We start from the raw sequence: 25,199 nt of genomic DNA on the forward strand, positions 1-25,199 counted from the left end.
CAATTAAAAATTGTGTTTCTTTAAAATCATCCCAGACACCAACAAAAAGAATCATACACATAAACTTAATCATCTAATTATAACATTTTTATGCATGTAATATAATGACATATATGACAAGGTGATAATTATTAAAATGATTAGGTTGTTGTGGGTGTGACTGTAACATTTCCTCTGCTGATTTCCTGGCTGTATATCTGTTTGTTTGTTTGATTAATTAATTAATTAATTAATTAATTAATTTCATTTCATCTCATTTTTTTTATTTAATGTCCATTTAAATGTCTATCTATCTATCTATCTATCTATCTATCTATCTATCTATCTATATATATATATATACACACACACACACACACACACACACACACATTCATGTACACATATACATTCATCATATTAGTAAATACAGGAAATGTATGATGTCATAGTAACTTAATGTTATTCAACAGTTGTGGCTTAACAGTTGTGTTCTTGCGACAGTTCCTCTAGTTACAATAAACGACCTTCACCGCAGAAGGATAGTCTGCACCGTTCACTCCAGCTGCGTCACGGTCACGCCCGCTCGTGCTGTATCAGCGCAGCTCCCGTCAACTCGCCGCAGTACAAATCCTACTATGGCGAAGATCAGGCTCATAAATATTATGTGACCCACGCTGACGTTGATTAGTGTCCGTCACGTAACTGAATTCAATATTCATGATCACAGCCTTCAAAAGAAAATGCAGATGTGCATGCCGAATATTTATTTTGTTTAATGTTGGAAAAGTCACTAGAGAAAGGGAAAATACTTTAAAAAGAGAGATTAATAACATCATTAAAGAAGAGGACCATACAATAAAATTAAATCGTTCTCTTATAAAAATCGATTATAGATTATAAAATGATATAATATATAAAATAAAATAAACATTTTAATATATTTTATTGTATATTATAAAATAAAATTGCATTTTATAAAATGTATTTTTTAATAATAATAATATTAATAATAAATAAATTATCACACACTAACAAAAATCTCTTTGAACTATATATATATATATTATATATATATATATATATATATATATATATAAAAACTGTAATAAACAGTAACTTCGCAGTTTTTTGGCGTCAGTGTACTCTATTTCCATGCAAATAAAGCTCCGGCATCCGACTAGAAGCCCGTAAAGTCTCTTTCAGCCAATTAGGTGCGTCTACTGCTCCAACGTAAAGTTACGTCATTAATGTTAATGAGCCGAGCCTTCGCCGTAGTAGAATTCGAAGCACACGCGTCTCGTGCGGTTCGGCTGACGCGAGTTCCTGGGCGTGGTTTATCCGCGTTCTTCAACTCTTTACGAGGGCTGCGGGAGTGTGAGGCTGCCGATGTGGATCGTGGACCGGAGGCAAGACGATGTATCGGTTGTGCGCCACAGGAGCCAGAGATCCACTCAGTAACGAGGCCGGTGAGTTGAGCCGGATGTGTGTGTGTTTCTCAGGGCTTCGAGTGTGTTCAGGCTCTGTTCGACAACACAAGATGCTTTTAAGAGACAAAAGAGACCAGCTTTAATTGTCCACCCACGGAAACCCATTAGACTGCAGGCCTAGCACTGAGTTTGTGTGTGTGTGTGTGTGTGTGTGTGTGTGTGTGTGTGTGTGTGTGTGTGTGTGTGTGTGTGTCGCACGCTAAACTTCGTGCGTCTTAAGTTAGTCCATAAATTAATGAGTTCTGTTATGTGTTAAAGTGTTGTGTTTCCTAAGGTTGTGGATGTTTGTGTGTAGCTCTGGATCTGATCTGATTAATGTAACATCTCATTAATGTTTATTATAGGGCCCCTTAGACCAAGGGTCCAGAGACCCACAAGGGAGCACTATGTGAAGAGAAAAAAAATACATTTCATTAAAACACATTGAAAATGGCTAAAACAAATAAATAATATTGTAAATAAAAATTACATCTAACAGAACAGTATTATAGTAAGTAGAAAAATGCAATAATGTAATGGAAACCAAGTATTTTTGGTAATTTTCACAGTATAAATTGGCTGTTTATATATAATTATATAGCTGCATTTTAAATTTTAGGATGGGAGGTCCCTTGCATGATGAGGATGATGATATTTGAGGGTCCGTAGCAGCTAAAATATTAAAAACACCCTGCATTAGACTGTTAGCTTGACATTGATTATACATCCAGTACGGAAATAAAAATGCAAGTGTTTTTCTCTGCTTAATATAGAAATGAAGTGCTTTCAAGACACTCCCTGCTGGGCGTGTTGTGGCTTAGTGGTTAAAAATCTGGGCTAGTAACCTGTTGGTTTTTAGGTTTAAACCTCAGAAGTGTGAAGGGTGTACCGTCATTATGCAAGTGAACACTAACCTAAATTTGGATCTGTTTTTCACCCAATGATGTAGTATGACTTGCTTTTATGATGCTTTTCCTTCATTTGCTTTCATTAAAAGTTAGTGTGTTTTGTCTTAGAACAAGGTATTTGCTTTGGATGAGGGCTAAAGTTGGACCCTAAGGCGAGAGATATGTGTGTTTTGAACAAGTGCGGGCCTGATGTTTTTCCTCCACGCGTGTGTAGTTGTCTTTGTTTAGCTGGAGCAGCAGCATGTGTTCCAGGAAGCATGCTTGATCTGAGCAGGACACACCCATAATTGACTGGCAGCGATGTGGTGTGTAAAACCCAAAGCCTGTGTGACTGCGGGACGCCACACACAACATCTCTGACCCTGTTAACTCACTAAATGCATCCGGACAACAGAACGAATGCACAAACCATATACACGGTCATGTCTTTCTTGCATGGAAGAAGTCAGTAAAAGTAGTTCTTGTGCACTGTATTCCAAGACTTCTGAAGTCAAAAGATAGCTTTTTGTGAGAAACAGATCATAGTTGCATGAATGATTAATTCTTTTGAGTCAGATCTTTTTAGTGAATCGGTTTACACCGGTTCTCAAAATAATTCATTCACAAATTGGATTGATCCAGTTTTTGAGATCTCAGTGGCTCTGCCTGTATACAGTTTATATAAAAGATAAATATTATATGTAAAACAAATTATAACACATTTTAAATGTAAAATATAGAAATAATATGAAATATAAACAATACATGCATTTTTGTTATATGTAAAATTGTATGAAACTCGATATATAATGATATAAAATAAATTCTATAATAAATATAATACTACTATATGCTATATAATATAACAAAAATATATTAATTATAAAACAAAATAAAATTATATAGATTATAAAATTTTATATCAAATTTGACTAAAGTGAGTGTCATAGATTACCAGAAATATCTAAGATTTAAAAATGTGAAAATCAGACATTTTGAAATAATAATAAAAAAAGTTAAATTGCAACATTTTAACTTCATTTGCAGTGCTTTTTGTTAGAAGCAGTATAGTTTAAGTCATTGTTTACAGAAAATCTTGATATCTGCCCTAGCTCTCCTTGGCATGTTCGTGGGAAAAGTGGAGATGTCTGATTCGTGAATGAATCATTCTTTTATTCGGATCAGTGAACTGGAGTGTTCCCTTTCTCAGTGGAAATGTCTCAGTGTAATGTTTTTCCCATTACTGTAAATGCATCTTTTGCTTACTAAGTGCAAAGTATTCTCTGTGGTAATTGGTACCATTTTACAGACAGAACTTTTTATCTCACTTTGCTCTGCTAAAGGTGTGGTTTAATACTCAAATGTTCATGTTTAATTGCTGGCATTTAGGTAGTTTGATTTAGTGATGAAAAATAGCCAGCGTTTATTTCAGTGTCATCATAAAACCGTTTCCGTAGAGGAGACATAGGATTTCAACAAACACATCATCACGGCCGATCTATTGCTCTCATGGTCCTGCGAAGGCAATTTGACACGTTGAAAGCTCATCTCTCTCTCTGTGTCTCAGTGTTGTTCAGCTCTTTTGCTGACAGGACAGAGCGTGATGGTTTTAGGGATGATGCACGATCGTGTGTGTTTGGGTTGCATCCATCTTTAATACCAGCCATTAGCAGCAGATGGGGACAGCATGCCCTTGGGGAAACTAAACAGAGTGAGTTAAACAACAGACCCTTTGTGTGTGTTTGCAAGATGCACCTGGAGTTCACGGGACTCGGGACAAAATGTTTTACGGAAGAAGAGTTTATTTCATTTGTGTTCACTCACAGGCTTCAAAACCATGCCAGTAAGATAAAACAAGTCAGATACAGTCGTGAGAAGTTGTCAATTATATGATGTTGTTTTTTCAGAAAGGCATTAGAACAATGTTGTAGAGCTCTAGGGAGTGATGATCTGTAATATGCTGTGCAGTTTTTCCAAAGTAAGTATATAATGTGCGGATACATGTATTTCTGGTTTTAGATACAGCAAACCAGCATAAGGACCGTTGTGATTGTTCTTGATCGTACCAAACAAGAAAAATAAAAAAAAAACAATAAAAATATATTAAGGCCCGTTCACACCAAGGACGATAACTATAAAGATAACGATAAAGATATAGTTCTAAAAATCGTTTTCAGTATTAAAGAACAGCAGCAACTATAACGATAAAGACAAAGAAAACGATATCGTTGGAATCACTTTCAAAACAATTTTTTTCCAGCTGAAGAACGATAAAAAATTGACAGCCAATCAGAATCCATCCTGTTGTAACGCGCTCGAGAATTTAAAGCGCCAGACGAGCGTGCGCTTAGAATTAACAGAAGATATCGTTCGCTGGTGTGGACGCTAATATCGTTATCTTTATAGTTATCTTTATAGTTATCGTTCTTGGTGTGAACAGGCCTTTAGACTTCAGGTGTTCTAGATCTGATCCAAAATTATGGTTCTTTGCTGTATATTGATCAAGATGTCCCATTGTAGAAGGTTTTTTGCTATAGGCATCAAGCTGCTCCATTAAAGAAGATTCTTTACTGTATAGTGATCGAGATGTTCCATTATAAGGCTTTTTGCTATATATATTGCTCAAGATGATCCATTATAGGAGGTTCTTTACTATATATTGATAAAGACATTCCATTATAGAAGGCTCTTTACTATATAGTGATCAAGATGTTCCATTATAGAAGTTTTTTGCTATATAGTGATCAAGATGTTCCATTATAGAAGTTTTTTGCTATATAGTGATCATGCTGTTCCATTATAGAAGGTTCTTTACTATATAGTGATCAAGCTGTTCCATTATATACGTTTTTTTTGCTATATAATGATCAAAATATCCCATTATAGAAGTTTTTTTTGCTATATAATGATCAAGATGTTCCATTATAGAAGGTTCTTTGCTATATAGTGATCAAGATGTTCCATTATAGAAGGTTCTTTACTATATAGTGATCATGCTGTTCCATTATAGAAGATCCTTTACTATATAGTGATCAAGATGTTCCATTATAGAAGTTTTTTGCTATATAGTGACCATGCTGTTCCATTATAGAAGGTCCTTTACTATATAGTGATCAAGATGTTCCATTATATACGTTTTTTTGCTATATAATGACCAAGATATCCCATTATAGAAGGTGTTTTGCTATATAGGCATCAAGATGATCCATTATAGAAGGTTCTTTACTATATAGTGATCAAGATGTTCCATTATAGAAGTTTGTGCTCTAATATTGATCAAGATGATCCATTATAGAAGGTCCTTTACTATATAGAGATCAAGATGTTCCATTATAGAAGTTTTTTGCCATATAATGATCAAGATGATCCATTATAGAAGGTTTTTTTGCTATAGGCATCAATCTGTTCCATTATAGAAAGTTTGTTACTATATAGTCATCAAGATGTTCCATTATAGAAGGTTCTTTACTATATAGTGATCAAGAAGATCCATTATAGAAGGTTCTTTACTATATAGTGATCAAGATGTTCCATTATAGCAGGTTCTTTACTATATAGTGATTAAGATGTTCCATTATAAGGTTTTTTTCTATATATATATATATAGATCAAGATGATCCATTATAGAAGGTACTTTACTATATAGTGATCAAGCTGTTTCATTATAGAAGTTTTTTTGCTATATATTGATCAAGATGATCCATTATAGAAAGTTCTTTACTATATAGTGATCAAGATGTTCCATTATAAGGCTTTTTGCTGTATATATTGATCAAGATGATCCATTATAGAAGGTTCTTTACTATATAGTGATCAAGCTGTTCTATTATAGAAGATTCTTTACTGTATAGTGATCGAGATGTTTCTTTAAAAGGCTTTTTGCTCTAATATTGATCAAGATGATCCATTATAGAAGTTTTTGCCATAGGCATCATGCTGTTCCAATATAGAAGGTTCTTTACTATATAGTGATCAAGCTGTTCCATTATATACGTTTTTTTTGCTATATAATGATCAAGATGATCCTTTATAGAAGTTTTTTTGCCATAGGCATCATGCTGTTCCATACTTTACTGTATAGTGATCGAGATGTTCCATTATAAGTTTTTTTGCTCTAATATTGATCAAGATGATCCAGTATAGGTCTTTTGCTATAGGCATCAATCTGTTCCATTATAGAAGGTTCTTTACTATACAGGTCCTTCTCAAAAAATTTGCATATTGTGATAAAAATTAAACTTTCATATATTTTAGATTCATTGCACACCAACTGAAATATTTCAGGTCTTTTATTGTTTTAATACTGATGATTTTGGCATATAGCTCATGAAAACCCAAAATTCCTATCTCATTCTTTACTATATAGTGATCAAGATATCCCATTATAGAAGTTTTTTTGCCATATAGGCATCAAGCTGTTCCAATATAGAAGTTTTTTTTGCTATATAGTGATCATGATGTTCCATTATAAAATGGTTTATAAAGTTTTTTTTTTTTTTTTGCCATAAAGTGATCAAGATGTTTATGGAGAAGGTTCTTTGCTGTATAGTGATCAAGATGTTCCATTATAGCAGTATAATATTTTTTATTTTTCGCAATATAGCAATTTAACAATTCCACTATAGAGGATATTCTGCAATATTCTAATGTAGAGATGTCATATATTGTCCTGTATTTGTTGGCAACTCAAGGGAGCACAGACTGTAATGCACATAAATCTAACTGTCTGTTCAGATTCAGAGAATATACATACACAGAGAAAGTTTCTCTCTCAGTAGCTCATTCCAGCTTTTGCTGATGGGCTTTTTTCCGTGTGATGACGTTGCTTTCTGGAGGTTATGAGAGAAGTCAATACTGCTTACGTTATGAAAGTATTTATAACTTTAACATACATTATGAAGGAAAGAACTGAGCTATTTTTGCTGTATGAAGTATTATCATCGTTACGGTGATGAGGAATGGGTTGTTTAGTGTGGAATCCAGAACTCTGGGGAAAATGTCAAGTGTAATTACATTCAAAGAAAGAGGCTTTTATCTCAAGCAAGCACAGAGTAAATGGGGGGGGGATGTGCGTGTGGTGTCGCTAAAGGTTATTATGATGGAAAAGAAGTCTCATGGATGGCCAGCGCTGGTCTAGACTGGATCAGCAGACAGTGTGAGGAGCCAGACGGAGACTAACACTCTCAGCGGCCCTTGTGTTAAAACAACATGTCTCCAAACGCTCCTAAAGGAAAGAAGCTGATCCTCAACACACACACACACACACACACACACACACACACACACACACACACACAGCATCTTATTTACTTTCTGAAGGATATGAGGAAATTGTCTGTTTAGAAGATGCTTTTGAAATCCTTCAAGTTTATTAAAGTGTTTCCAGCTTTGCGAAGGAGGCAGTTTGTGTGTACAGTATATGTGAAGTGTTTGTGTCTGTGTATACGAAGGTTGGTGTTTGTTAATTGTTAATAGACTCTCAGCTGAGACCCGTGAACTCAAGGGACGTGTTCAGACATCTTAGTGTGCGTTTTTCAAAGGAATAGTTCACCCAGAAATGAAATTCTGTTGTTTACTTTCTCTTATGACTCCATATGACTTCTTCATTGGAGCACAAAAGGAGATGTTAAGCAGAATGTCTAAGATGCTCGTTGTCTTATAGATCATAACATGGCTTGAAGCGCCAAATTCATGCACAAGCTATTTTTTTCCAGGCAGTGTCAGCAATTTTTGACAGCTTTTGCTTTCTTTATATGGAAAGACGTGAGGAATCAAGATAATAATATGGTAGTTTGATCACCAAAAGAGTCAGTAAATGTGTACAGTTTTTTTCTATGTGTGAATATTTAGCATAGAGAGTGTGTGTTTGGTAGTTGTGAGTGGTTTTTGCATATTGGTGTTTGGTTGCTATGTTGCAACCACTTAGTGTTGTTATTGTTAACTAAATCTAATAAATACTGGTACTAGAAATGTTTGAAATGTTACCTTGATAACTAAAGTTTAGCTTGACGTACTAAAACTTCTAAAACTGAAAAAAAAGCTAAACAAAAATATTTAAGTAAATTAAAATATATTATAAATTAAAAATAAAAATGAAAAAGCATACAACAAAATTATTAAACCTAAAATAAAATTAAAAAATGAAAACTTACTCTTAACTTAAAACATATAGAAATTAAACCACTAAAAAATAAAAAAAATTAGAAAAGCATGTAAATAAAAAATACTTAAACTAAAATTAAAATGAAAATTTGTAACCTACAAGCTTATCAAAACGGAAATATTTCTAATAATAATAATAAAAAGACAAAAGCATGTAAAAAAATGAGTATAAAATTAACATGAAAGTGTATTGTTTTAACTTAAAAACATCCACTATAACAAATATGAAAAAAATTACAAATGCAAAATGACTTAACTGAAACTAAAATTGAAATAAAAACCTATAACTTACAAGCTGATCCATCTAAACATAAATATTATAAAAAATAATAAAAATGAAAAAGCATGTAACAAAATTACTAGAACTAAAATTAAAATTTTATATATAAAAAGTAATTCAGAATATTAAGAAATGAAGTACTAGTGTTTAAATAACACTAAAATAACACTGTTACTAATAGCCCAAGTCAAAAGCGTCCACTTGCAAGTGTCGGTGATATTCTAGTCTCTATAGAAATGACTTGAGTGTATGAGAGGTTTTTGCTCTTTTAGTAAAATAACTGCACTCTTCTCACCAAATTTTAATTGGCTCATAACTCCTTAAAAGGGCCCCACATAGGCACAGGGCCTGTTTCAGATACAAATGGATATATATATATATATATATATATATATGTATATGTATATGTATGTATGTATGTATGTATATGTGGCTTTATCTGAACTACTTTACCTAAATTAGCAAAACAGTATCTTTAAAAGCATCTGCTCTTTGGCCATGCCGTATACTCCAGTCGAGGATGTTTGGAAACAGAGGTGCTCTACTAACTTGGGAGTCATTTCAGCTCAGCGTGGAATTTTTACAAGGTCTCTCAATAAACAATTGCAGGGGCCTTTTCTGCATTTTCACTCCAGCTCCTGAATCCCAAATGGAAAATTCCCAGCCTTTCTGAGTCTAAGTATAGATGTTAGCTGGAGCGGTTCTCGATCTGTACTGAGTCACTGATTCCAGACTACGGTCTACACTGAAGTTTGTTTGGATTCTGTGGTAGGAAATGATGAATTATCATTATATCTCTTTCTTTTTTCTTGTGCTCTATTAGCCTTTTCCGCAGCTAATAAACTCAACAGCTCTTTCTCCTTTTATCATCCCTTCTCTCTCCCTCTCACCTCCCCTATTATTGGTCTCTTAATGCTTGTGTGCACTATTCATTCCTCTTGCTCTTGTAAAGAATTTCCGTGATTTAAAGGAATATTACAGCTTACATTTTGGTCTGTTCCTCACACAAAGCTTTGTCAGAGTGCTTCTTTTATGGTGCTTTGACATTTTGGAAAATAATTCCTTTTTAGCTTTCATTCTGTTAATGCACAATCCTCCAGAAAGGTTGCACAGTCGTCTTGCACTGGATTTTAAAGAAATGGATACCTTTATTCAGCAAGAATGCATTAAATTTATCAAAAGTTACAGTAAAGACATTTATAATGTTACTAAAAAAATCAAATTGCTCTTTTGAGTGTTTCTATTCATCAAAAAATAGAATATATCACAATTTCCACGAATAATAATAAGCAGCAGAACTGTTTTTTCAACATTGATAATAATCAGAAATGTTTCTTGTGCAGCAAATCACTGAACACTGAAGACTGGAGTAATGAAGCTGAAAATTCAGATTTGATCACAGGAATAAATTACATTTTAAAATATATTAAAATAGAAATCAGTTACTTTAAACAGTAATAATATTTAATATTTTTACCATATTTTTTATCAAATAAATGCAGCCTTGGTGAGCAAAATAGACTTCAAAAAACATAAAAAAAAAATACAAATTTACCAACCAAACTTCTGAAAACAGGAAGGAATATTAGCACATGTGGCAGACACTTATTCAACTTAAATATTTTCTGTAAAATCATTTCATACATTCTCTTGAAATCAAATAAACTTGGTGCTGTTAGCACCATGCTCTGCTTTTTTAAGAAATAATGTTCAAAGCATGAACGGATCCATCAGAAATGGTATTTCATCACATCCTGTTTTCAGCAAACTATGTTTTGGGAGGCACTTTTTGTTTGGCTTATAGCAGACACGGCAGCTGTTGTTAATTCTGAGCTCCAATCTGGCAACCCTAATGATGTTGTGCCTCCAAAACATCAGTCCCAACATTCGGTCCCAAGACAGAAACCTCTGGGCATAAACGGCCTTTATAAAGTCAAGAGCTCTGCTGGATTTGCCCACATATCCCTGTGTGTGTACGTGCATCATACCTTGAAAATGGCTGCTAAAATTAGGCACAGCTTTGATTTTGTGGGACGTGTGTGCGTGTGTGATTTTAATGATGTTTTCTTGTCCTCTGTAACTGTACTCCCACAAACACGCACAGCTGAGGATGTTTTGCCGACTCATTCCAGCCACTTCCTGTGTCCATCATCTGAGCTCTGACTCGAGGCTACTGTAAGAGAAAGACAGGAGACTCCATAAAGTGAAGTGAAGGGGCAGCAGACAGGACAGAACAGGGTTAAAGGTCATTAGACGGCACGTATTTTCTCACACAGTTTAGGAACAGATTTTTTTAACATGAAATCAAAGTCTGTTTCTTCTGTTTACTGTTTTAGCATTACTGGTCTTTCTGAGAACAATTTAACACTCAATGTTATGTTTGTCTTTCAGGAAGTTGAATGTGCTTAATAGTCATGAAAATAATGTCAGACTAGCAATGCAAAAATGGAAAATATTTAGATTTTATTGTATTTTATTTACAGGTAGAAATTAACTTTTGAACAAGAAATTACCTTAAAAAATAATATTTTGCAAAAGGTTGAGAATGATATGAAAGGTATGATATATTAATATTTTATTTATTCATTCAAATTTAAGGTAGAAATTACCTTACCCAAAACAAAATGATAATATAATGAAAGACTCATAGAAATAAAAAAAAAAAAAAAAATAATATAAAAAAAAATAATATATAACACTCATAAAAAATTATATAATAATATATATATATATATATATATGTATGTGTATACATTTTTTTTTTTTAAAGCAGAAATGACCTTTTGCAAAAGATTGAAAATGATATGAAGGGCTGAGAAAAGACCTTAATAAAAAATATTTCTATTTATTTAGGGTTGAGAATCATACGAACGCTTAGAAAATTACCTCATGCAAAATATTTATTTATTTATTTAAATATTTTTTGGGGAAAAATTCCGTTTTGCAAAAGATTGAGAATCAAATGAAGGCTTAGAAATTACTTCATGCTAAATTTTTATTTTATTATTTTACTTTATTTTTAGGTAGACCTTTTACAGAATGTTGAGCATGATGTGAAATGACATAGAAATGACCCTGCCTATGCAAAAGATTTAGTTTTTTAATAAATTTATTTATTTTATTTTCATTTATAAATTACCATTTGCCAAAGGTTGAGAATGAAATGAAAGGCTTAGAAATAACCTAATGCTAAATATTTTTTAATTATATTATTATTATTATTTTTATTTTTATTTTTATTTTTAGGTATTTGTCTTATTAAAAATTAAAATTAATTTTTAATTTGTCATTTTTGACTCCCGCTCTTTGTTTCTCAGGTAAACTGTCATGATTCCCATCACTGAGTTACGATACTTTGCTGATACACAGCCGGCGTATCGGATTCTGAAACCATGGTGGGACGTGTTCACAGACTACATCTCCATCGTCATGCTGATGATCGCGGTGTTCGGGGGCACGCTGCAGGTCACGCAGGACAAAATGATTTGCCTGCCATGCAAATGGGTCATCAACCAGACCTGCCAACAACTCAACGTCAGCGTGCCGCTCAACTCTGAACCCAAGGGCATCCAGTATGACCTCGACAGACACCAGTACAACTACGTGGACGCTGTGTGTTACGAGAACAAGCTGCACTGGTTCGCAAAGTACTTCCCGTATCTGGTGCTGCTGCACACGCTGATCTTTTTAGCATGTAGTAACTTCTGGTTTAAGTTTCCACGGACCAGTTCGAAGCTGGAGCATTTCGTGTCGATCCTGTTGAAGTGTTTCGACTCGCCGTGGACGACGCGCGCGCTTTCTGAGACGGTGGTGGAGGAGAGCGACCCCAAGCCGGCGGGGAAGATGAACGGCTCGATGGATAAGAAAACCTCCAGCGTCAGCGACCATGATGTGGAAGCAAGCGTTCCCATGCTGCAGAGGACCAAGTCCCGGATCGAGCAGGGCATCGTGGACCGCTCAGAGACGGGCGTCTTGGATAAGAAGGAAGGAGAGCAGGCCAAGGCGCTGTTTGAGAAGGTGTGTGCATATGTTTTATTTAAAAGCTGGTCTCAAGTCACAAGCAGCACGTCTAGCGAACAGCACTGTGTTCTAAAAACCTAATGAGATGCCTCTGTAGTGAGCATTTCAAGGCATCATAGGCACACTGTTTTTAAGTGTATTCCTCCAAAATACCTTCTTTTGGCTAAATTCAAAGGCAGCATTAGTGTAGAGTGCAATCACAGATTTGCATTGTGACAAATATCCTTAAATATGAATGTGTATATACAATTTGTAAAAATATACTTTAATTAATAAAATATACCTATTTTTTTCAGCATCAGAAAGGGCGTTATTGCCAAGTGTGTGTTGTCTTGGTAACAGGAGCTTCCAGTGCAAAGAAAAAGTACAGACATAGTGCAGACGTACATATAATAATAAAATTAAATATAACACTAATAATAAAGAGAAGAGACAATAAAAAAATAATAGTAATAACTATGTGGCAAATGGCTGTTTCATCCAATACTGAAATATTGATAAATATTGTTTCATAAATATTTATATATTTAATAAACATATAATTTATAATTTTATTCTTAATTTATATACTACTAAGTAAAATAAAGTTATTTTAGCCTGTGCTGAAAAGTACTGCTAAACATCCTTGTGTATGATATATATTTAATAAATATTTTTATTTAAATTTATTATTTTATGCTCCATATCATAAAATATAAAATGTAGTTATTTCAGGCAATACCAAAAATATTTTTACATATATTTTAATATATACAGTAGAGGTCAAAATTTTGGTAACATTACTATTTTTAATGTTTTTGAAAGAAGTCTCTTCTGCTCATCAAGCCTGCATTTATTTGATCAAAAATACAGAAAAACAGTAATATAGTGAAATATTATTACAACTTAAAATAATAGTTTTCTATTTGAATATACTTAAAAAAAATAATATATTCCTGTGATGCAAACTGAATTTTCAGCATAATACTCCAGCCTTCAGTGTCACATGTAACATCCAGTCTATCACATGATCATTTAGAAATCATTCTAATATTCTGATTTATTATGAGTGTTGGAAACAGTTCTGCTGTCTAATATATTTGATGAATAAAAGGTTAAAAAGAACTGCATTTATTCAAAATAAAAAACATAATTCTAATAATATATATTCTAATAATATATTTTCTTTACTATCACTTTTTATCAATTTAACACATCCTTGCTGAATAAATTTTTACTTTTTATTCATCAAAGTATCCTAAAAAAGTATCACATGTTCTAAAAAAAAATTAAGCAGCAGAACTGTTTCCAACTTTGATAATGAATCATCATATTAGAATGATTTCTAAAGGGTCATGTGATAATGATCCTAAAAATTCAGCTTTGCATCACAGAAATAAATGATAATTTAAAGTATAATAAATTTAAAAACAATTATTTTAAATTGTAATAATACACATTACAATATTACATTTTTTTTTTTTCTGTATTTTTGATCAAATAAATGCAGGCTTGATGAGCAGAAGAAACTTCTTTCAAAAACATTAAAAATAGTAATGTTTCCAAACTTTTGTCCTCTACTGTGTATTTAATACACATTTTATAATGTATACTTTTATACTTCATAATAAAATAAATTGCTACCAATTGCTAAACTAATAAAAAAATTGTTTAATTATATGATAAATATTATTACATTAATATATATGTCTGTGTGTGTGTATGTATATGTGTGTGTATGTATATGTGCATATATATATATATATACTCTGTATATGTGTGTGTGTATATATATGTGTATGTATTTTATAAATATATTTTATTTACACTTACATCATATACTAATAAATAAAATATAGTAATTTCTTGCATTGCTGAAAAGTATAGCTAAATATTATCAAATAATCAATATTTATATATTAATGTATATTTATTAAATATATTTAGACTTTACTGTATGCTTGCTTCATATACTAATAAATCAATTATAGTTATTGATAAGTATTGATAGATATAAATATTTTTATTTTATTTTATTTGTGACACATTGTTCCATTTCAGTCAGGATGCCTTTGAAGGATGCCGTCTATGTAGGTAGTGGACTGCAAAGTAGTTCACTAGGTTTTGGAACAGAGCCCAAGTATTCTGAACATATCATCTCATCCTTCTCTTTTGCAGGTGAAGAAGTTTCGTATCCACGTGGAGGAGGGCGACATCGTTCACCGTCTTTACATCCGTCAAATCATCATCAAAGTCTTCCAGTTCATCATCATCATCTGCTACACCATGTACTACGTCCACCACATCAACTTCAGCATGCTGTGCACCGTGGACATCGAGCAGCTGACCGGTTATCGCACGTACCACTGCGCCCATCCTCTGGCCACGCTCTTCAAGATCCTGGCCTGCTTCTACATCAGCCTGGTGATGGTTTACGGCCTCATCTGCATGTACACGCTGTACTGGATCATCAGCCGCTCACTAAAGCGCTACTCCTTCGAGTCCATCCGCGAGGAGAGCAGCTACAGCGACATCCCCGACGTCAAGAACGACTTCGCCTTCATGCTGCACATGATCGATCAGTACGACCCGCTGTACTCCAAGCGCTTCGCCGTCTTCCTGTCGGAGGTCAGCGAGAACAAACTGAGGCAGCTGAACCTGAATAACGAATGGACTCTGGAGAAACTCAGACAGAGGATCACCAAAAACTCGCAGGAGAAGCTGGAGCTGCACCTCTTCATGCTGAGCGGGATCCCAGACACAGTGTTCGACCTGGTCGAGCTGGAGGTGTGTGGCTTTTGCATGGGTGAAAGTTTGTAGATATAAAACTCCTACCAAGTGCATATTTACAGTTCAAGTCAGACGTTTCAGGTCATGCTTATAGGCCTGATCCAGACCTGCTGAAAGAGGCATGTTCCCTTCTTAGCTTCCACATAAGAACAGATACACCACACCACAAAAAAAAAATTTTCACAAAAAACACACACCCACATCTCTCCAAAAACACAAAAAATCCTCTCTTCTTCTTAGAAACACAATTGAAGATATTTTGGATGAAAGCCGGGAGGCCTGTGACTGTCCCATAGACTGCCAAGTAAATAACACTGTCAAGGTCCAGGAAAGTATGAAAAGCATCGTCAGAATAGTCAATCTTCCATCAGATGTGCAATCTGGGTTATGTGAAGTGACGGGAACACTTTTTGTAAGCAAAGAAAACAAAAATAATGACTTTATTCAACAATTCCTTTGTTAACATTCTCCTCTGTGTCTCTCCATATCACTGTATGCTGCGAATGCTCTTCTGTGTCATCCACGCCACAAGGATGTCCTGTTTCTACGTGTATTTAGCTTTGATTTGAAAGAAAACAGCGCATCCTTGTGGCGTAGATGATACAGAAGAGCATACACAGCATACGGTGATATGAGGAGACTGTTGACAAAGGAATTGTTGAATAAAGTCATTATTTTAGTTTTCTTCGCTTACAAAAAGTGTTCCTGTCGCTTCATATAACCCAGATTACACGTCTGATGGAAGATTGACTATTCTGACGATGCTTTTCATACTTTCCTGGACCTTGTCACTGTTATTTATTTGGCAGTCTATGGGACAGTCACAAGCCTCCTGGTTTTCATCCAAAATATCTTAAATTGTGTTCCGAAGACAAACAAAGCTTTAACGCAATTATAAAAACACAAATGCAACTGAACAAAAAAAAAAAATTTTCATTTTGGGGTGGAGTATCCCTTTAATCAAAACACCAAATCGTGATATGGCTTAGTGCAATTATAAAATCACAAAGGCTGCTAAACACAAACAAAGATATTTTCAAGATTATTGGCAACTAAACCGTTTTGGATCCCATTGACTTCCATTGTATGGACAAAAAAATACAATGCAAGTCAGTGAGAATCGACACTATTTGATTACCAACATTCTTCAAAATACCTTCTTTCATGTTTCACAGAAGAAAGAAACCCAAAATAATTCCGCCAAAATACAACTTTGAGTGTTTAATGGTGGAAAATGAAGAAATTAAGACTGCCATAAATAGTAGTATTGTAATTTAACCTATTTACTGTAATCTAAAGTAATTATAATAATTATACAATTTTTGTATTTATAATTTATGTATTTATTAATAATAATAATATATAAAAAATACACAAAATGATCAAAACAAATGTAATAACTAATATAATAAATAAAATTATTATTTTATTTATTATAATTATTATTATTATTATATTCATATTGATATAATCACAAAAGTTTGGCCTAATTGTGCAGCCCTAAAAACATTTTATTAATTAAATTAAATAATTATAATACTATGAATATATATATATATTTTTATAATTTTTAATTATTTGATTTAAATTATTATTGTTTTATAGTTATCGATGTAATCATAAAATGTTTGTCCAAATTATGCATCCTTACAAATAAAAATAAATAAAAATGTAGTAAATGCTGCTCCATGTGAAAGCACGCACGTGTAGAGATTTACTGCTGATTACAGAACCGGCTTTACTGACGAGAAACACATAAATATCCATCCAATAAACATAGTACATCCACTACAGATTTTTAATTCTTAAAGGCAAAGTGGCATTTCTGTGCCATTAACGTAACCAAACAGAATCGCAAAAATAATTATGTTTCTGGAATAATTTCCTCTATGCAATTGGTCAAAAAAGACAATTCTGTAATTAAAATTAATATGATATTATGTTGTTATGTAATATTATAATTCAAATTCATAACTCCTTGGTTTGGCACAAAGCTTGCCAAAGCATACTACTACTAGTATATATATAATGATATATTATTAATATAGTTCTTAAAGGCAAAATGTGTAATTTCTGTGCCACTGATCTCACGGAATTGCAAAAATAATGAGTTTTCTGGAATAATATCCTCTATATGCTTTTGGTTGGGAAAAGAGAGTCCCGCCCCTGTCGCACACCATTGGTTGCTTTTACTGCAAGTAAGTTTATTCTTGGTGTTTCCTGCAGGTGCTGAAATTGGAGTTGATCCCTGATGTTACGATCCCACCCATAATCGCACAGCTGTGTAACCTGAGGGAGATGGTGCTCTACCACACCCGGCCAGAATCCGAGGCTCCTGCTCTGGCCTTCCTCCGCGAGAACCTCAAATCACTACACATAAAGGTGCAACAGACGGTCAGTCTAAGAAGGAGCAACTCTCACACTAAAACGGCCTCAGGTGAGAGGCAAAACACCAAATCGTGATATGGCTTAGTGCAATTATAAAATCACAAACAGAGCTGCTGAACACAAACAAGATATTTTTTGACGATTATTAGCAACTAAACTGTATTTGGATCCCATTGACTTCCATTGTATGGTTTACAAAAAAATACAAGGCAAGTCAGTGAGAATCGACACTATTTGATTACCAACATTCTTCAAAATCCCTTTTTTCATCTTTCACAGAAGAAAGAAACCCATAAACCCTGCGGGGCTTTCCGCCAAAATAAAACTTTGAGTGTTTAATGGTGGAAAATGAAAAAATTTAGACTGCCATAAATAGTAGTATGTGTATTTAACCTATTACTGTAATCTAAAGTAATTATAATAATTATACAATTTTTGTATTTATAATTTATGTATTTATTAATAATAATAATATATGATTATTATTTAAAATGATTACATTTATTTACATAGTAGTATTATTATTATTATTATTATTATTATTATTATTATTCTATTATTATTAGTATTTTATAGTCATATTGATATAATCACAAAATGTTTGGCCAAATTATGCAGCCCTAAAAACCATTTAATTAAATTAAATTAAATAATTATAATATTATGAATATCTTTTTTTTTTAATTTTTTAATTATTTGAATTTCAATTATTATTGTTTTTATAGTTATCGATGTAATCATAAAATGTTTGTCCAAATTATGCATCCTTACCAATAAAAATAAATAAAAATGTAGTAAATGCTGCTCCATGTGAAAGCACGCACGTGTAGAGATTTACAGCTGATTACAAAACCGGCTTTACTGACGAGATGCGCATTAATATCGTGCCGATATTTATTGTGCATCCCTACAGATTTTTAATTCTTAAAGGCAAAGTGGCATTTCTGTGCCATTAACGTAACCAAACAGAATCGCAAAAATAATTATGTTCCTGGAATAATTTCCTCTATGCAATTGGTGCGTTCAAAAAAACAAAATTTCTGTAATTAAAATTAATATGATATATATTGTTATGTTAAAAGTATTATAATTCAAATTCATAACTCTTGGTTTGGTACAAAGCTTGCCAAAGCATACTACTACTAGTATATATATAATGATATTATTAATATAGTTCTTAAAGGCCAAATGTGTACTTTCTGTGCCACTGATCTCACGGAATTGCAAAAATAATGAGTTTTTGGAATAATATTCTCTATATGCTTTTGGTAGGAAAAAGAGTGTCCCGCCCCTGTCGCACACCATTGGTTGCTTTAACTGCAAGTAAGTTTATTCTCGGTGTTTCCTGCAGGTGCTGAAATTGGAGTTGATCCCTGATGTTACGATCCCACCCATAATCGCACAGCTGTGTAACCTGAGGGAGATGTGGCTCTACCACACGCCGGCCAGAATCGAGGCTCCTGCTCTGGCCTTCCTCCGCGAGAACCTCAAATCACTACACATAAAGTTCACAGACATTAAGGAGATCCCCCTGTGGATCTACAGCCTCAAGAACCTCGGCGAGCTTCATCTGACTGGAAACCTCAGCGCAGATAACAACCGATTCATCGTCATCGACGGCCTGCGGGAGCTCAAGAGGCTCAAGGTCCTGCGGCTGAAGAGCAACCTCACTAAACTGCCTCAGGTGAGAGGAAGTTACTTACAGAAATTCATCAAATTCATACATATATATATATATATATAATATATATATATATATATATATATATATATATATATATATATATATATGTATATATGTGTGTGTGTGTGTGTGTATGTATATAAAAATATATATAATTTAAATTATCTGTAATTGAAATTTTATATATATATATATATATATATATATATATATAATTATATATATATATATATATATAATTTCTAATATAAATGTCAATTATATAATATTATTTAAATATTTTATCTTTTTGAAAAAGGTTTTTATCTATCTATCTACCTGTCACTCTAATTATTTGTATACATTAAAATATTTTATAGAAATAAAAAAATTAACAATAATTTAATTCTGATATAATATAATATAGTATTTTTGTAATGTTTATAATAATTGTATATTGTGTTCAAAATGTATTTTAATTATTTATATAACTTACAATATTTATATAAATTAAATATAAATTAAAATTAACAATTTAATTGATATATTATTATATATAAAGCATGTTTTGTTTAATAAAATATTATATACGAACAATATTTATATAATTATATAACTTAAAATATTTATATAATTGTAATAATTTATATATTGTTGTAGGTCATTTTTAAATATTCTGAACAAAGTGATACAAAAAAAATTTTATATCCAGTTTACTACATTAAAAAGTGAAGATGATATTGAAATTCTAAAACCATCCTAATGTTCTTACCTCTGGTGCTGGTTTTAATCTGAATTTAACTACTGAATGTATGCACACACACACAGAACTGTGTTTTATAACTTCTTTAGGATCAAATAATGATTCTAGCATATCTTTTTCCCCCTGCAGGTGGTGACGGATGTTGGCGTTCACTTGCAGAAGCTCTCCATCAATAATGAAGGCACCAAGCTGATGGTTCTGAACAGTCTGAAGAAGATGGTGAACCTGACGGAGCTGGAGCTGGTGCGCTGTGATCTAGAGCGGATCCCGCACTCCATATTCAGCCTGCACAATCTACAGGTCACCTCAGTCATCCTTTATCTAGCTGCACACAATTCTGCGTTACATACATTGTGGAAAGTTTTATATGCAATTTAAAAGATTCAAGGTTGTGTAATTATTTGCAATGTAAAAGCAGATTGTTGAGTGTCATGAGTATCGTGCTGCATTGTATGAATTTTGTACATTTCTTTGCTTTGGCATCTTACCACAGGTATTTTCATGCTTGTACAAGCCGCTTGGGCTCTGTTCACTTATTCTGACATGCACAACATCTTCTGTCTGTAGGAGATCAGCTTCCAGCATCTCCACAGACTGGTGTGCCTCAAGCTTTTCGTCAGCCGAGTCTTCCAGCATCACCAATCCACAGGCCACTGGTGTGTCCCTCAAGCTCTGGTACAACCAGATCGCCTACATCCCCATCCAGATCGGCACCCTCACCCAACCTGGAGCGCCCCCAGCGCACTACTACCTGAACAGGAACAAGATCGAGAAGATTCCTGCCCAGCTCTTACTTCTGCAGGACGCTGCGTTACCTGGACCTCAGCCCACAACAACCCTGACCAGCCAGCATCCCTGCGGACATCGGCTTCCTGCAGAACCTGCAGTACTTTGCAGTGACAGCCAACAGAGTGAGTTGAGCATAAATGTGCAGACTTGCACCTACACGTCACATCACCTCACCTTCCTGTGAGATTTCATCAGACTTATTTGTTATTTAAGTTTTAAATCTTCTCCTGGAAAATTGCATATTAACAATTTTAAATCTTACAGACTCCAAACTGTGTCTGTCTATCTATCTATCTATCTATCTATCTATTTATATACATATACATATACATATACATATACATACACATCTATTACAGATACAAACACAGAAACATACACACTGTACGATTTGAAAGAAACATAATGTTAAAAAATTTAATTTTATTCAAGAAGTACACATTCAATTGCTCAAAAGTGACAATAAAGAAACATAATGTTAAAAAAAAATTATATTTCAAATAATTGCTATTTTATTAATTTATTATTATTATATTTTTTATTTATTACAGTGATGGCAAAGCTGAAGTACAGCATTTATTTAAAATATATTTTTTTTATAACATTACCGTTACAAATAATATGTAATATTTATTTTATGTGTGTGTATATATATATATGCATGCAATATTTTACAATTAAAATACATTATATATGTGTATAATTATTTGATATATATATATATATATATATAATATTTATATATATTTATGTATATAACAGTATATATATATATAATATATAGTGTATATTATATATATATATATAATATATATATTAATATGTTATATTATTTATATATATACATATATTTATATATATTGTGTATATATTTATTTAAAAAAAAATTAAAAAAAATATAAAATTAAAATTAAAAACTAAAAAATAATAAATTATATAATATATAATAAAAAAAAAAAAAAAAAAAAAAAAAAATAATAAAAAAAAAAAAAAATAAAAAAAAAAATTAGTGCATGTTACACCAAAAAATTCTGGTTCTTTAAGGTCAACACAAGTTGTTTTTTACACTTCAGTACATTATTAATGTGAATGATTTATTAGTGCATGTTACACCAAAGAAGGAAATGTTTTCATAATATTTTATTATGTACTGACTTGCTCACATAGAATTAACTTTGTGGCTGGCGTCACTTAAGCTGCGCAGACACATTGATTAACGTCGCTCATTAGCAAAATAGCCATTTAGTCATTGTTTTGGCTTACTGTTGTAGGTAACGCATCCTTTCTAAAATCATTGCAAAGCAGCCATGTAATGCCAGTTAACACTAATTAAATTACAATTATGGCAATCATAGCAAATACATTTGAGATTTGTAATATAGTGTGCTGCCACTCTGTTCTCTGCAATAAAGACAAACCTCTAAACAACACCACAAACTCCACACCCTCGAACTGAGTCTTACGCATACTTATCCGTGAGAAGCCTTCTGAAGTTTCTGTTTGCTGCTAATTAGTTTAAAATCTGCCTGATTTTCTCAGCAGCTCCAGTCTCTCCACACCCTCGAACTGAGTCTTACGCATACTTATCCGTGAGAAGCCCATCAGAGCTTGCTCTGGGGCGTAAGCGGCATTAGACGGCACCATTGTTTTGTTCAGTCTGGATTCTTTGGATGTGTGTCAGATAAGGAAACAGGGAACATACAGACATGAAGTCCTGGAACATTATGATGCACCACACACAACCTGTCTCTCATGTGTTTTGAGTTTAACATGCACTTGTGGTTGTTTTTAGTAATGGGTGTGTTGGAGAGTGTGTGTGGCATGTTTCTTAAAATAGCGGGTTTATGGGACCTCCTGTCGAGGAGTGTGTGCATTTGTACACACACACACACAACCTTCCCGGATCTTTCATTAGCTCGTTATTATCTAAATGAGTTGTGTAATTTGTGTTATTTGTTAAGAATGAAGGTAGACCATAACTAGATGCACATGTTTCCTTTTTTTTTTTTTTATGTAGTGTGTGTGTGTGTGTGTGTGTGTGTGTTGGGGGGGGTGAAATTAGCCGCTTACTCTGGAGATAATTGGTTTTCCTGTGTATAATATGTTTCCTGGGTCTCCACCCTGCCGAGCGAGTGGCTTTAAAAGGGGCACGTTGTTTATTACGGATGGATTATATTACACGGCTGTCTGGAATACTTGATTCTGATTGGTCAGTTGTGGCATTCTGCGGTCAAATATTATAGCATCATGGAGGCTCAACTGGATAACTGACTGTTTTGCCACACAAATGATTGCCTGCGTGGCTGTGCTGGTTTTGGGTTTCTCATCTGGCCTGCGTTTCTCTCATCAATCAGACTGGTCGTTTCCCCCTTACGTTCTATTCGCAAAATAAACCCTGACCACGACACCTGATCACCCGACTGATCGCTGACGGTACATTATCCGTTACATACTGCACAAAACACACAGATTAAATGAACGGAAATCAAATGAAGACCTATTTTACATTATTTACTCCATTACCAAAAACTACTGAAAATAGTTTTTTAGCTACTGAAACAAAAGCAAAATTGCAATATGACCAAGTATGATTTATCAAATAGCAAAGGCTGCAATTTAAATAAATATGTTTAATATTTTTATTTAGTTAAGTTAATATTTTAGATAATACTACCGATTATTATAAAGTCATTGACATTGATATAAATCAGGGTTATTATGAACTGAAACTAAAGCTAAAACCATAAAAACACATTTTTCTTACTTCAAATACAATACACTTTAAATGAAATAAAATCTATTAAAAAAACACATTTTATTTCAGCTAAAAATAAATAACTGAAAAATAACAATCTTTAATAAATTTAAAAAAAAAAATACTATATAGACAATTAAAAAAAAAATAACTTTAAAATTAAAAATAACTACCATAACTTGTTCAAATGCATAAAATAGGCACTGTACTAAGAAAAACAATCAATTTACATAAACTTCAATAACAGATATTATAAAATACATATGTTCATTTTAACTACTTTTACATAAACGTTTTGTACTATAGTGTCTATCAAAATATCACACAATACAATACATAATAAAGTTTTTATAAACTACATATTTTCTTGTGAAAACAAGAATTTAATGCATGTAATGACCTTTTATTGCAGAAAACTACAGTTCTTCAGAAACACACAGAGACCTGTGCATTATACATAAGGGGAATATTTTATTTATTTATTTAGTGGTTTTAATAAATGTTATGTACATAAAGTGTTTTTTTTTCTTCTGTCATTAGAACCCTTGTTAAAGAGAATCATATGGCAGAGCTTGTGTGTTAACCATGTTTTTTTCTGTTTCAGATCGAGACGCTGCCACCCGAGTTGTTCCAGTGTAAGAAGCTGCGGACGCTGAATCTGGGAAATAACTGCCTTACGGTGCTGCCGTCACGTTTCGGAGAGTTAACCGGCCTCATGCAGCTGGAGCTCCGCGGGAACCGGCTGGAGGGATTACCAGTGGAGCTCTCCGAAAAATGTCGCCTTCTCAAGCGCTCCGGGCTGATCGTAGAAGAGGATCTCTTCAACACCCTTCCGCCGGAGGTCAAGGAGCAGCTGTGGAGAGCCGATAAAGAACAAGCCTGAGTGAGACAGAGGAACTCTTAAAGGCATACTTCACCCAAAAATCTAATCAGGTCATCCAAGATGTAGATGAGTTTGTTTCTTCATCATATTTGAAGAAATATAGCATTGCATCACTTGCTCATCAATGGATGCTCTGCAGTGAATGGGTGCCGTCAGAATGAGAGTCCAAACAGCTGATAAAAACATCACAATAATCCACAACACTCGAGTCCATCAGTTAATTTAATACTATATTGTGATGTTTTTTACCAGCTGTTTGGACTCTCATTCTGACGGCACCCATTCACTGCAGAGGATCCATTGCTGAGCAAGTGATGCAATGCTATATTTCTCCATTTTTGGGTGAACTAAGTGGTCATTCTGCTTTCGATTCATTTTTTAATTCTCTTTAT

General features: G+C 33.3%; 1 pseudogene; it reads left to right on the top strand.

Annotated features, from left to right (window-relative positions):
* Positions 1 to 1,251: 1,251 nt before the first annotated feature.
* LOC109065216 lies at positions 1,252 to 24,958 on the top strand (annotated as a pseudogene).
* The last annotated feature ends 241 nt before the right edge of the window (positions 24,959 to 25,199 follow it).

Source organism: Cyprinus carpio, chromosome A21 (genome assembly GCF_018340385.1).
Source record: "Cyprinus carpio isolate SPL01 chromosome A21, ASM1834038v1, whole genome shotgun sequence".
NCBI classification, from domain to species: Eukaryota; Metazoa; Chordata; class Actinopteri; order Cypriniformes; family Cyprinidae; genus Cyprinus; species Cyprinus carpio.